This window comes from Echiichthys vipera (genome assembly GCF_963691815.1).
Source record: "Echiichthys vipera genome assembly, chromosome: 21".
Classification (NCBI taxonomy): Eukaryota; Metazoa; Chordata; class Actinopteri; order Perciformes; family Trachinidae; genus Echiichthys; species Echiichthys vipera.
The window spans coordinates 4,553,401-4,568,925 of NC_139846.1; the positions used below are offsets into that span (position 1 = coordinate 4,553,401).

A 15,525-nucleotide genomic window follows, 5' to 3' on the forward strand; every position below is an offset into this window, starting at 1 on the left:
TCCCCAAACTCTGCAGGAGCCTGAAGCAGTATCAGGCATTTACAGGCTCCAGGGGGTTGGGTTGCCATTTTCAGAGCCCTTGATGCATCACAAATTTAAATTCATTATCCTCCATAATTAAAGCAAATATATCAAGGACTGCTTACACTGCAGCGATAGTGTCAGTGAACCCTAGAGGGACCGCGGCTCAGGATCTGCAGACCAGGTGTCTTCTAAGATATATATAATAGCATCTTATTAAATGCATCCTCCCTTTTTAATAATTTAACCCCAAAACTGTGAGCCAGCTCTGCGCACATCACCGTCGTTTTTCCTACAAAAATGTATCTGCCACTTCTCTTAATTATACTCTGGTCACCACATTTAATGATAGTGTTCAGTCTGAATAATTTTTAGGTGATATCTGCAACAGAAGATCGTTGTAATACTCCTGTAATGCTCTCAGAGGAGATAATTGATACTGACTTTATCATCATTTTTGGTATTTTTTCATCTCCTATGAGAAATCTAGCAATATTCTACTCTTCTAGTCGATTATATTAAACAGCATGCTTTCACTTTACAGCTGAATCAATATAAGTTTAAGTGTAGACTATATTTAGAGTATTTTAACTGCTCTACCTTGCTGTCAGACAACCCTGTTAAAGTTTACCCTGAAGTCGTTATCTTAGCCACAGGACTCCTTTGACAAAAAGACTGATTTTACCTCCACAGAACACAGGAGGCGCACAGGCTCATGGGCCCTAAAAGGGTCAAGGACTAGGATAAAACAACACAAAATGACCACAAAGAGACGATAAATAACTCAAAGTAGATGCAAAATAATCAAATACATACACATAAACTGACATATCAACTACAAACTAGACCTGCAAGCAGGTATCAACGGGATCCAAGCCCCCTGTGCAACTCGGACCTGGCGACCCACAGAGGCGATGCAATTTGGACCCGCGGGTCAATGGGCACGACGCAAGTCGCAGCTTGAACGCAGCACAGATTGTAGTTTGAAAAGAAAGTGTAGGTATTTTAATTAGTAGATATTGTGTTTGTGTACATAATGCGTGCATTACTCAATTTTGAATAACAGCCCCAGCTTGTGGCCAATTGATGTCAGATTTTGCACAGACCCTCAGTGCGGCACGGGAAATAACTTTTCCAAGTTGTGTGATAATCAGAGAAACTACTTCAAAGTAACGCAGCACTTCCTGATTTATCTACAGTGTACCAAGTCTTTCCTCTATAACTTTCATGTTGTTTGGATTATGAAAATTCTTTTGATAACTTTTGATAGTAGCGTTAGAAAGATTATGTGTGCAAAATTTCGTGCTGATGAGTGTATTTTTCAATTTTGTGTAACAGCGCAAACTAATTTCCAATTGACTTCAAATTTTTCACAGAGCCTGAAGTTCCTAGGGAGAAGTATTAATCCGAGTTTAATGTTATTCAGACTAATAATTACGAAGATGTACAATACTTACTGTTATGAGTACAGCATATAGGAAGTTGTTTCTTCATAAAATAAACATGTTTTGGACTATTACAGTTCTTTCAATGACTTTTCATCAAGATGATTAAAGGATCATTCCTGCAGAGTTTTGTGGTGATCAAACTCTGAGCCTAGGAGGAGTTTGAAAAAATACATTTTTAATTGTTTGCAATTTTGTGCAAAAATAATAGGCAGAAATGTGCTGTGGTCTAAATCCCAAGATCCAGGGTCTTTCAGAGAACATGTGGATGTAAGAAATCTAAATTTGCAATATATGATGTGGAAGTTAGAGGCCAAAAAGCCTTTTCTTTGATTACAGCGCCACCTTTGGTGGACATGTGTCCTTTTAGGTGGGTTCTGTGGGGGCACCAGTCTACACCTCCCCTGAAAGTTTTGTTTCCATAACTTGTACGGTTAATGTGCCAGTATGAGTGATATTCAAAACAGCACCACCTCCTGGATGATTGATGTCATATTTTTCTCAAAGCCTCAGACGAGCATCAGAAACCTTTGTTCTACATTTCTTGTTAATCGGATTTATAATTGCTGACATATGAGGAATTCTGCATAACAGCGCCACCTAGTGGTTGGTTTGGTGTGAAATCTGTAGAAGGCCTCAGTGAGACATGGGAAATTAGATTGCCAAGTCTTGTGTCAATCTGAAACAATTTGAGGAAGACACGCAGCACTTCCTGTTTTGACTGTAATCTGCAGGAAGTTGTTCCTTTTTATTACTTCGGCATTTAGTAATAAAAGTTAGAGTATTAAAATTCTTTTGATCACTTTTAGTCAGGTCCATCCAATCATAGTGTGTACCAAGTTTCATCTTGATCCGACTCTCAGCCTAGGAGGAGTTTGAAAAAGTAGCTTTTGCATATATTGCGATCCTGCAAAAAAAAAAGTTGAGGTGGAAATGGGCGTGGCCTATATCTCGATATTCAAAAATTGAAATATGCGAGCTACGACGTGGGAGTTACAGGCAAAAAGTAGACGTTAAAATAAGCACAAAGAGACAAAACAACCCCTTAGAAAAGTAAAACCACTAAAAAACGACAACAAGGGATGCAAAATAAGAAAGTTTGAGAGTCGACTAAGTTTGGGTAAATTTCATGTGTGTAAGTGTTGCATAATCTTGTAATTTCATAATTTTACATACATTAAATCAGTTGCAGCTGCGGTTGTAATTGAAGCACTTTGCCTCCTGAACCTCCTTTTTATTCATACATCTCTCTACAGATTATAAGAAGCTACAGATACAACATGCTAACATACCAATGCTTTTTAATTTGTCTAATGAATGAATGAATCATTTAAGTGTATATAATGACCTCTTAATATATCACAATGACAACAGCCTCCTTATGTTTTAAAAACAGGAAGTAAAAGCAGTACTTTTACTTCTAAACCCTACTTTTAAAGCAGATTTAAAGCAGATGGAGTTTATATTTACACTGGAGATCAAAATTAGAGAACAAATTATAAATACTTGATTTATACTGACATACTGTTAGATAAGGCAAGGAAATCTATTGCATGTTGCTGAAGGAGGTTCACATAAACATTTGCATTCACCCTTCCATGTAGCTGTACAAGAGGCCCAACTCCTGCTGCAGAAAACATCCCCCCCACCACGACACTTCCTCCTCTAAATGAAACTGACTTCTTTACACACTTTGGGTTCAGTATTTCCCCGGTCCTACGCCCAACATAATGTTTCCATCAGACCCAAAGAAACTGAACGTCCTCTCATCACTGATGTCACTAGGGCCCAGTTCATCTCTGTCCACACAACATGCTCCTCAGCAAAGGCAAGTCTAGCCTTTTTATTCTTTCTGCTGATGAGAGGTTTGGTCACTGCAGAGTGGACTTCCAGTCCAAATTCTATTAAACAACAAGACACTGGGCCTCATTTATCAATCTTGCGTGAAAATGGGCGCAGATCTGAGCTCAGAATTGGTCGTAGGAAAGGACCCACATGTGATTTATGACACATTCGTATCTGACCAATCTCAGCGTACGAATGAGCGGGCCTTGATAAATGCCGCGGCTGAATTCGATCGTCATTAACATGTTATGCCCTTAAATATTCCTGGTTCGGAGGCCTCGCCCACTGAGGTCAAACATGCAGAGGAGAAACGCTGGTACGAAAAGAAACACACAGATCGGCATCCTGACATCCGAGATGGAGCAATATAAAGATAAAAACGCTGTATGGAAAAGAATAACAGAGGCAGTCAACCCGAAGCAGCGCTCCACTGAGACCCGTGTGCGCAGTGTTGGACAGGTGTTGTGCTGTATTCAGCACCCCTGCCGTGAAATGCACCCCATCGCATTATAGGTGATATTCTGGATCAGAAGGCTGTTGTTTCCACCTATAGGAGTAGTTTATATACAGGTAACCCACAACGGTCAGAACATTGGTTACTTACAGTCTTTAAACTATTTTAAACCTTCAGACGCACATGAGTACAATCAATTGCTCCAACCACAATTTTAATTTTTTATATTCGTTTTAAGAATCCGTTTTGATCTGTTCTTAATATGTGACTGCTTATGCTTAATGACAGCTGAGGTTTGTTCATTACTTTCAGCCAGATTTTGCTGTGCTGCACCGCAAATACACAGGCTGAAGTTTGCGTACACAATCTCAGACCTGAGAACTGGAGGCCAACTCCAGCTGCAGTGTTGAACTGATTCCCCATTGAGAGTCTTCCTGTCCTCTCGTGCACTTGTTTTACATTGACGACCGGCCCTTTTTGAGGGACGTAAATGAATCTGTGTCCTTGTAAAGTTTCAATCTTCTTGAAACAGACTGTGAACACCCAAGCTCTCTCTGATACCTGAGAGGGTCATCCCTTTGGCCTTCATCTGGACAACCTGCTGTCTCAGGGTTTCAGTCTCCTTAGAGCAGCTTCCATCTTACAAAGTAACCAGGAGAGCTGCAGATAAATAGGGTGTGTCCAACAATGAAGTCAACTGTCACCAGGGGCAGATTAACAACAATAACTGGGTGGATCTGAAAGTGTTCTCTAATTATGTCACTGTTTTTTTTTTTTAACATAAAGTTTTTTGTTGAAGTGCCTTGGTTATTTAAAAAAAATGCTAGTACAACAGTGATATATATATATATATATATATATATATATATATATATATATATATATATATAAAAATGACACCCTCCTGATGCCCTTGAGAGAAAACACTTTTTCATAGGGAGCCCAGTGCAGCCTTTTAAAGGTGGAAGTTGAATTAAAAAGGGTCCTATTTGTGGCAGTTCTAATAATAGATGTTCGCCCTTTGGCCGCTTCTACAAGGGCAGGAGGCCGCCCAGAGGAAAGTCAACACGTTTGTTTTTGATATGATACAGTAAAGATTTCAGATCACGGCATAGTCGACCGTTCGGTTAAACGGCACTTGACTTACCAGAGGGGTATTTAGTTCGAGCGGCGGGGCATTTTGGAACAATCAAAGGGGAATTTTAACATCAAGGAAGGCACCTGGTGACCAAAGGGCCATATAGGTCAACCAACAGGGGGCATTTGGGATGATAAAAAGTGTTGGATCAGGTATTTAGGGGTCATTTAGGCTGAGCAGAGGGGTGCTTGAATCTATAAAAGGGCAGTTTAGCATCAAGGAAGGCACTTGAGTTACCGGAGTCCAGGGGCCCTTTATGGATGACCCTGCGTGATGATGATTTTTCTTGTGTTGATTGACCAATAGAGCATCTTTCCAATGGGTGACATCATGAAAGACAGCTGGGTTACTAAAGGATGATTTAGGCCCACCAGAGTTCACATGAGGGGTGACTGGGTAATCAGAGAGGGGGGCTGGGGCACCTGGGGGCCTCACACGTGCAGGACAGTCTGTGCACTCACCTGTCACTCACCTGTCTTAAAAACGGTCTCAGAGAGTCGGAGCAGCAGTGCACTCACTCACTCACTCACTCACTCACTCACTCACTCACTCACATTGACCCATTGAGCCTGTGGTGGGGACACGGTTTTATGTCCTCAGAGCGGCTCCTGAAGCCCGTAAATGTGCGTGCGCGCGTTTGATTTCCTCCAACAGTACAGTGAGAGGGCGGATCCACAGAGAGAGAGAGAGAGAGAGAGAGAGAGAGAGAGAGAGAGAGAGAGAGAGAGAGAGAGAGAGAGAGAGAGAGAGAGAGAGAGAGAGAGAGAGAGAGAGAGAGAGAGAGAGAGAGAGAGAGAGAGAGAGAGAGAGAGAGAGAGAGTCGGTGGAGGAGTGGGAGGTTCTTCTCCGTGTTTTCGCTGCTGGTTTGAAACAGAGGAAGAAAACATCGAGCAGCCACGCCGCCCACTGAACGAGGCGCAGCGCGCATCAACAATCTCCCAGCCGCCGCCGCTGTCGCCCCGATTAAACCCGCGGAGGAGCGCAGACAGCCGCAGACACACAGAGGACTCGCCGCTGCAGTTCCCCTGCACAGGGACTAACAAGAGGTGAGCTGAATAGTTCTCCTCTGTCTGTAAAAAATGATGATGCATTTGCATGGAGTCTGGCTGAGGAAACAACAAAGTTCCGATGGGAGGATATTTTTTTTTTTTTGCTGTTGCTTTGTTTGTCTGTGAAAAGGTGGCAGCTGCATCTCCTAGTTTGGCTTTGTCTGCACACTTGTGCATGTGCATTGTGTTCAGTCAGTCATGCAACACCAAATACACGATTGATTGACTGGATTTAACAGGGACTTTTGATTTGAATGAGATTGAGACATTTTAAATGTTTAGTTTTATTCCCACGTATTTCTACTGCGGTTTCACAATTCTTCACAATGATCCACATATAGAGCTTTATCTGAATCACTAGGTTCCTTTTGTTGTCTCACTATCAGACCTGCTTTGTCTGATAGTGAGACACAGCTTGCATAGGGGGTCTAAAGTCAGTGTCACCCTTTGTCACAGTGATTGGCTAAAAAGCAATAGTCTAAAGTAAACTTATGCATTCTGCTAAGCAGGAATTAGTGTTTTTTTGTGTGTGGAATACATGCATTTACAGTGCAGCCTCCTTTATCATCTGATTTTCAGTCTAAGATGGTGATGCTTGATGCTTGTTTCCTCTCCCTCCTGGTGTGTGTGTTTTTTTACATGCAGTATTAGAAATAATGAGCTTTAGCTGATGCCACAGGCTGTCCATGTTGTGCCTGAAGAAAGAGCTTGTTGTTTCAGTTTTGTGGAAATGCACAAAAAATAAATATTAAACTTCCGATGAAGAAGGATTTCCAGTAATCTAAATGACGACCGCTACATTCTTCTCTTCTCATTACGTATGTTTATAAATTCTTCTTCTTCTTCCCTGTGAATTTGAGAAACCCTTGTAATCCTCTGCTGTTTTTTCCTGTGTGTGTTTTCTTGATTTGCTTCTGCTGGACTTCATCCAACATTTAGGATGTGTCAACTCTCACTTAATTCTCGGCTAACTTAATTGCTTACAGGATTACTGTGTTAGAATGAGTGTGTGTCAGTTTGATTTCTTGTTCTGCACGCAGGAAACCTTAACCGCTCTGCGAGCTGCTTTCCTTTCATGTCTGTAAAACCATTTCCTGCATGGGTGATGATGACATGCAGGAGATGACAAGTGGGTTATTTATGAGCATTATATGTGTGTTTACAGCTGCATATGGGGCATCTTTTTTTTATTGTGTTGTTTTGGGGAAAACAAGGATTTTGAAGCTTGTGATCATATTTCCAGTTCCTTCTACTCAGTATGTTTGGTCTTTCTAACACTTCCTGACTACCAGATATGTTGTAAGATAATTTTATTGAACACATATCGATGCAGAAATATGCAACATACAAGCACAAGAACATGCTTTAAAGTTGTATTCCGAAGGATTTGAGATATATTGTTTCCAGAGACTGTATAAAAAATGGACGTAGCCTCTCCGTCAGGTCCGTTCTCTTAACTTGATCCAGTCGTCCTCACCTAAGGGAGTCGCCATCTTGTCAGACTTTGACTCCGCCTCATTTCCTCTGACCAAAAAAGGGCATGTATGTGAAGTTGGGGGGAGGGAGATACGTCTGTCTGGCTGACGTATACCTCTGCTGAGAAGTGAGGGCCAGAGGCTAGCTGTCACTCAAGAGGCCGCGCCCTTAGTTATTCATTAACTTTAACCTCCAATAAAATAAAAATTAGCCTGGTCCAAAACCCCCCCAGTGTTGTCATGGAGATATGACCTAAACATACAGACTAGAAGGTTATTTTGTCCCAAGTCTTAAATAGGTTTAATTATGCTGTGAAAACAGCCTGTTTAACATGGGGGTCAATGAGAAACTGCTCTATTATGCAAACTACTCCTAGTGGACACTCAGAGAACTGCAGTTTGTGGCACCTCTGTATAGGATCAACCAGGAAGTCGCTGTGGTGGGAGCTTGGTTGTTTCTAGAAGCCTCTTTGGTTGTATGATGTAGCGGGCGGGACTTCATCTCCCAGAGTTCCTTTGGAAACCGCACAGCGTCGACTGTTTGACGTCAGTCAGATCGGCGGCTCTCACCTGAAGCGATGCGGTCTGATGCCTCCTCATTGACAGGATGTCTGAAGAGAGAAGGGGAACGACGTAAAAAGCGCCATTAACTGTGTACCGCATTTGATTTTAGCGCGGGAAAGTCTCCACAGACACTCAGATTGTTTTTCTCAGAAAAGCAGCAAATACACTCTTTAATTAGTGGGCTGCATCAAATTTACAAAGCTCTGGGATAAATAATGGAAAATGAAAAGTAAGTAATCGATAATGAAAATTAGTTAGATGTGGCTCTGTATCTCATATCCAGTGTGAAAGAATGTCAGGATGTGCCTGGTGTTTACAGTGATTGTCATGTTGGTGACTCACGAGGAGACGATGTCGTAAAGACTACAATCAGGTCCACAGTGTTTCAGGAACAAGGAGAAGGATGCAGGAGGACAAATAGTTTCACAAGAGAACAAATTCACAAAGTACATAACTCACATCAAACTGTTGTGGGAAAGTTTACATTTTTGATTTTGCTTGTTAAAGTTCTCACCGGCTGATAAAATCCTCTAAACAACACATGAATTCATCAGTTGCTTGTTTGTTGGACAGAGTGGTGTTAACCTGTCAGCCCGCCAGGTTGGGAGAATTTGGTAGCGAGAGACGAGGGCAGTCAACAACAAGGAAAACCTGATTGCACTCTGCAATTCTGAGTGAAACGTGATGGATTTGACCGGGCCGTATAATGAGGAGAATCTGGATTTCTCCCATAATACTTTGCAAACGTCTGTCAACGCTGCTAATTCTACATCACTGCATCATTCTTAACTGAGCAAAAATAAACAAAAATAAGTCCTCCTTTAAACCTCATAGGTTTGGGCTCAAAATTAAAAGCTGCTGAGGCATTTCACTCAAACACTGTGCTCTTTGTTTTAAGCAGAAAACGCGAGAAAGAGCAAAGGTTCAGGAGCTGCTGAGAACATAGTTATCTCAGTTATTCAAAATGCATCAGCTGGTTTAATTTGTTGCAGTTGTTGGAACAAGATAAGGACTAAAACTACTCAGAACTTTTGTATGTGTGAATATACAGGAGTGCTGAAAATATCATGAACGCCTGCAGACAGTCAACGACGACCTGCAACAAACCCAAACGTTCTGAAGGTTTATATGTTTGACTTTGCCTATTTTGAGGTTGTTTTGAACAAGTTTTATGCTAGGATGGGCTCCAACGAACTAATTTCCCTCAGCATGACGGCGGAATGGTGGAGTGGTGGCTAGCACTGTCGCCTCACAGCAAGAGGGTTCCTGGTTCGAGTTTGCATGTTCTCCCCGTGTCTGCGTGGGTTCTCTCCGGCTTCCTCCCACAGTCCAAAGACATGCAGGCGTTCGTTTCAATAATGACTCTAAATTGCCCGTAGGTGTGATTGTGAGTGTGAATGTTTGTCTGTCTCTGTTTGTCTCTATGTGTCCTGTGATAGACTGGCGTCCTGTCCAGGGTGGACCCCGCCTCACGCCCGATGTCAGCTGGGATCAGCTCCAGTCCCCCCGCGACCCGAATAGGGACAAGCGGTTGAAGATGAATGAATGAATGAATGAAATAAGACGCACTATGTGGTCAAAAGTATGATGCCAAAGAATTTTTTTTGTGGTTCTAACTTTTTTTGAGACAGTGAGGCAGCGCCCACATGTTTGTCTCCAACCTGCGGCCCTTTGCTGCATGTCTCTCCCTCTCTCTCACCCCATTTCCTGTCCGTCCTATTTGATAAAAGGCTTGAAAACTGCCCCAAAAATAATCTTAAAAAAGAAGAAAAAAAGAAGAAAACTCTGTCCTTCCTTGGTGCACAAAGCAAACTCCATAAAGAGCACAGAGTCTAAGCTCCACTACAGAGCCATGTCGGCATTAGAGTTGCAAAGGGGTGGTACATTTCCATCCATGCAAAATAATACAACAGATTTATTTGTAAGTAGAACTTTATCAAATTTAAATTATTTTGTTGAACAAAAAAACATAAATGTTGAGTAAAATATAATAATATTACACCCAAAAAGTGCATGTGATGGAGGAATTCACATTGCATATAAGGGGGCGTGGCCTCAGCACAGTGCATGCAGAGGGTGTTGTCTCTAGACCCCTGCAGTAACCAGTGTGCTATGTGCATGTGATGCAAGTGTATATATTTTCCCCAACTATAATTAAAATCCCTGTTATTCTTACCTTTCTGGCATTTGGACACTTTTGTAATCTTAAAATCCTCCTAATAAGCGTACGGCACACTAAAAAGTAAAGGTGTTGAAACACTAAATAATATTTAGTTCTCATATATTTCTGATAAAAGTCTGATCGATTATTTTATTCGGATCATAAAATGATTTGCTGAGCTTCCTGCCTGTCATCTGTCGCTCTGTTACACTTCATGTGCCATGGGAAACTTCGGACTTCCCATGGCACTTAAACGCAGCATTTCTCTCTCAACGCAGGTGTCAGGGGAGGAGGTAGTGTAAGAGGTCAGGCAGGGGGAAGATGGTGGGACTATGGAGGGAGGCTGAGAGACATGCAAGAAATGTAAGAATTGCTTTAAGGGCCAACCTTCAGTTTCGTAAATATATTCCTGTTTATTCTCATAAATTCCTGTTTATTCCCACAGAATTTTGCAACCGTAGTCAGGATGGAGAATTTTTTTTGCAGAGCAGTCAGAGGCACCAAAAGCCAAGTGTAATGTTTGAGCATACATGTACTGATTTTTAGAAAAGAACAGATACAGATGGATGAAGAATGCATGGATGGATAGAAAGAAAGAACTCCATTTGACCTCTTTTAGTCTCCCAGGTGGAGTCCAAATATGTTAAATGGCAATATATCTTGTCAACTCTTTTCTACATTAAATCAACCTGTTAATTAACCTCAGTGCTGTAAAAGCAACCTTTATTTTGCACAGCAGAAGCAGAATCAATGAGCTTTCAAATTAATAGCACATGTTTTTTAGGAGACAGTGTATTATCACTGCTTTTATTTCGATGGAAGATCATGCAGATTTATAGGATTCTGCCAGTGTGACTAAAACCTCTGGGGAAATATGTCACCTTATATCACCTGCACTTAGTAATATTTACTTGGCTCTATCCAACTGCTGTCTGATACCTTGTGCGAGCAGTCAGAGGGAATGAAGGTAAACATTTCCTTTGAGTTTGCTGAGACGCAGAGCTTTAGACACGTTCACGGCTTTGAATTTGTCCTCAAGAGCTTAACTTGTCCTGGCATCTTATTCCAGCCCTCTCTCTTTCTCTTACTTTGAAGGGTTGTGGGATGTTTGAAATGTGATGCCGGGAGTTTTGGCATCCAAAGAGGTTGCAGCTTTATTTGGTGTCAAATAGAATTTTTCTAAAGGCCCTTGAAGGTTTTGGATCATTCTTTGCAGTTTTTTTCGCTGCAAAACCAATTTTGGTGATTTTCATGCATCCAAACAAGCTGAACAATGTCATGTTAGGCTGAGCAAAACATTCAGGTGTTGTTTTTTAACCATACCTTCTGCACAAATGTAAAACATTAATCCATTGGGCAGAAGTTTATTTCTATATTAATCTCTTATCATGTATTGCTCTTACTGCAACTTTAACTGACCATCATCATCATGCATATTCTGTCAAAGAATTCTAAATGCCTACAGCCATGCTAGCAGCTAAGCTAAATGCTCACAATTGCACGCTCACGATAGCCGCGTTTCGTTCAAACTCTTTAGGTATAGTACCCTTTTTAAAATCGTAAGTAATCTGTACGAACATGTACCTAAACACTTAAATATACCTAAACACTGTTTTCGCAAAAATAACTGTCCTAATGTGCAACGAACTTAACTGAACCGGACTGCTTTGGTGAAAACTGCTAAATGCTAACATGGTGACATTTGGCAGGTATGTTTACCATGTTCTTCATCATATCTTTTTGCAAATTTGCCCTAAACACAAAGTACAGTTGATGGGAATGTCATTAGTTTTGCAGATTTTAAACCGAAAGTATTGGCTAAATTGATGAGATTTTCCGTCCTGAGAGCCACACAGAGCATGATAGCTCAGAATGGTAATCTGATTTAATAATCAGTTTGATAACTGACAGGACAGAAGCCAAGCTGGAGCCAACCAGACTGTCTTCGGTTCTCACACGGCTTTCTGTTTTGTCAGTTTGACAGAGTTGGTGGATCTCCACTGTACGAGGAAGCCAAAGAGCTGGATAATTCCAGTGTGTGCGATTTTTTTCAGAGACAGTATATTTTTCTTTCTGGTACGGCGTACACCCTCCAAATGTTTTTTATTTTTACGCCGTACCGGCTCATCCCTGTTGGTAAGGCTATCTTCATTAAAAATGCAAAAGATTGAAGAGAGATGGATGTTTCAAATGCAGTTTGAATGGTTAAAAAAATCCGTATTGCAAATGTGGAGATTTGAAAAGATTTGAACATATTGAACCAGGGAAACATGCATTGAACATTTGACTGAGGGAAAATGCATCGTCAAGAACATAAACCCCTTTTAAAACCCTTGTTACTGAGTCATATTAAGAGCATATTGAACATAGATACACTCTCGAATGATGACTCCCAGGACAGCTGATGGTCCAGCACAGAGGAACCGAGCCATTCTTGGTCGCAACAGTCCTGTAATCTGCCTGAGTATACCAGTATACCGCAAATAGCAACGTCACAGATTACGCTATACTAGCTAGTTTATATACCACTTTGCATATTAACTCAGTTTAACATGTATACATTTTAGACTCAAGTTTTAACCCCAATATGAAGACGTTTTAACTGCAGAACGGCTCTGGTTTTAGATGAAGCTGAACACTGGAGTGGATAAAAGATTGAAATGCTTCAAATGCAAAAGTATTCAACTTCGATACCCAGATTAATGGACTCAGATGAGATGCCATTGAACCACAAACCTCTGCTGTTTATGCTCATATATCCTGGAGGTTGGAGCACAGCTGGGGTTAACCGCCTCACCCTTGAAAAGTTTGATTGAAAGTTGTGATTTTCTGCAGTGCTAACAGCCTCCGGCATCGTTCGAGCATCACTTAAATAAATATGACAAGATGTTCATTAACTAGATCAATGGTTTCGTGTTCAGACTGAATGTGTCAAGCTGACGTTGATGTCGGCTGATGAAGAGGATTCACCGCCTGGAGGATTACACGGCGTTCTCCATCCAGCCCTGCGCTCGATGTTTCTGTAACCTCTCTGGAGACCTTCAGCCCCCCCTCCATACATCATTTCCCACTGTATTCTGCTTTCAATTTTCCAAAAACTGCTCCTCCGCTCGTCTCCTCCATTCATTTTCTCCTCTCCCAAGACAGTTGCCAGGTTCTGCTTCCACCTTTCCCTCCGGCTTCATTTGCATCTTGGCTCCACACGGCTGCCCAAGTGTTTTCTGGGAGTCAGGTGGCTAATTGGTTCCCATCTGTTGGGAGGAAGCAGCCTTTACGGGATCTTGGGTAATTTGTGTCAGGAGTTTTACCATATTGATTTAGTTTGTCCCCTCTGTGCCTTGAGTTTTCTTCTTATTGTTGCAGCAGCCGGTGAGCTCTGGGGTTGAGCTTTGACATCTTCTGTGTTGTTTTGCAATGCGGGACAAGGAGTTTGTTGCACTGTTGGAGTATATGTTTGCAGAAAAAAAACTTTTCTGAGGCAAGAGAGAGGACAGATATGTAGCAAACCTTTTTCATTTTGCAGCTACTTTTTTATTCTGAGCATCAGAGGCATTGATCACATAACTTCCTGCGGTTTTAATTTCACAATCACTTATCACGGATATCTGCGGCGTGACTTTCACACGTTATGTGTAAAGATAAACGCTCAGAGGAGGAAGGAGCCGGGGCTAACTAGTGCCCAGCAAAACAAAACAGGAAGTGACAGGAAACAGAGAGACGCTTGCGTCAAGGCTGACATGTAAAAGGACAGTTTAACATCTCTGTGTACCTGGGTAAAAAACAAACAAATGATTGATCCCTCAGCAGAGCGGTGTGCCTGCAGAGACTGTTGGCTCACACTGCACTTTTACTACACCTATTTAACATTCAGCATCAACAGAGAATACTGTGTTGGGTCTCTGAGGGGCCATTTAAGGGAAGTCTAGACTGCAACATGAACCAAGTCCAGCTGGATGATGATGATAATGATGATATCAGGTGTTTGCATGCTCTTAATATTATATGTGCTATGTTCAGGGGTCTTACGGGTGCTGGCAATTCTTGAAAACACCAGTTGCAAGGTTTGAAAAGGGCTTGACACAGTCAACACATATGACTTGAAAATGTCCAAGAGCAAATACATTTGTCACAGGCCCAGAATGTTTCTGACATTCACATAAAATCTTTTTTTACTGGCCTTTATTAGTGTGAACAAACAGACATTGGAAGAGACCCAATTTATGACATTCATCTCAGTTTTTGGTCTGAGGTCAGAGGTCAAGGGGATCTTTGAAAATGACCATGCCAGTTTGTCCCTCGCCAAAATTTAGCCTGACTTTGTAGCATTATTTAACCTCCTTCCTTTTTATTTTTAGTACAGATTAAAAGACCCCAGGAAGACAGCAGCAAAATAAATGTTATCAAGAAGCCATGCAGAGCAGCAAAACCGCGCAAAGACAACAACACTGATTAGCCATTTTAAACACATGCAACCTGACAGAGCAGCAATAACAGTGGGACATAAATAAAATACAACAATCATGATTAAAAATGTTAAAAGATTCAGTTACAAGTTATTAAAATGGTGTTTAAACAGAAGACACATAAGTCATGCAGCACAGAGTTGTAAGACACAGCTTTAAACGAGCACACCAGACGGTAAAAGTAAATATTTCATACGGTCTTTAAGCCTGACGTAACACCCTTTCAAAATACCATTTCCTGGTCCAAGCGCTCAGTGAACCTTTTACAGTCATTTCTGTCTCTTTTCATTTTACGTAGATCTGTTCAAACAACGGGGAACACAGCAATTACAGCATTTTAGAAACACAAGGCTTTGAAAAAGTACTTTGAAAGTGCGTAACATCTTGACTTTAAAGACAGTGTGCAAGACACGACCTTAGGTCATCTAGTTTCACATGATTCCAATATATCCACTTTAATACGAGCCCGCCACAGCCTCTCTAAGACCACTCTAAATCACTGGTTGGGAAGCCTGTGGGACTGTATTTATAATTTCCAATATAGTTGCAATCCCAGATTTACATTCGTTTCATTATCATATCTGATATCTTATAGTGTGTGTTCAGATCTGATGACGAGCTTCACCTCTCCTCCTCAGCTCTCCGCTGCATTTTTTATTCATCATGTTTCGGTGTGATCCCGTCCGAGAGAGAGAGAGACAGCGAGTGTTGGGTGATGAATCAATTTCAAGCTCTTTATTTTTCAGAGCTTCCTGACAATTGACGGGGTGACCTTCTGTAACGAGGTAAGGTCTCCATATCAAGCCAGCAGGAGGGTTCCTCTTCAGCTGAAGGAGACTTTGAATGGGCACAGTGAAAAACATGGCTGTATTGTTATGGTAAATTTAATTTGCCATAAAAAAAGAAACAG

At 41.4% G+C, this 15,525-nt stretch overlaps 1 protein-coding gene across 1 annotated transcript in view; it reads left to right on the forward strand.

Annotated features, from left to right (window-relative positions):
* Positions 1-5,822: 5,822 nt before the first annotated feature.
* Positions 5,823-15,525, forward strand: part of rnf152 (ring finger protein 152) — a 64,765-nt gene continuing 55,062 nt past the window's right edge. Inside the window, exon 1 of the mRNA XM_083935942.1 lies at positions 5,823-5,949. The gene's annotated coding sequence lies outside the window, so the exon portion shown is untranslated. The remainder of the gene's footprint in view (positions 5,950-15,525) is intronic.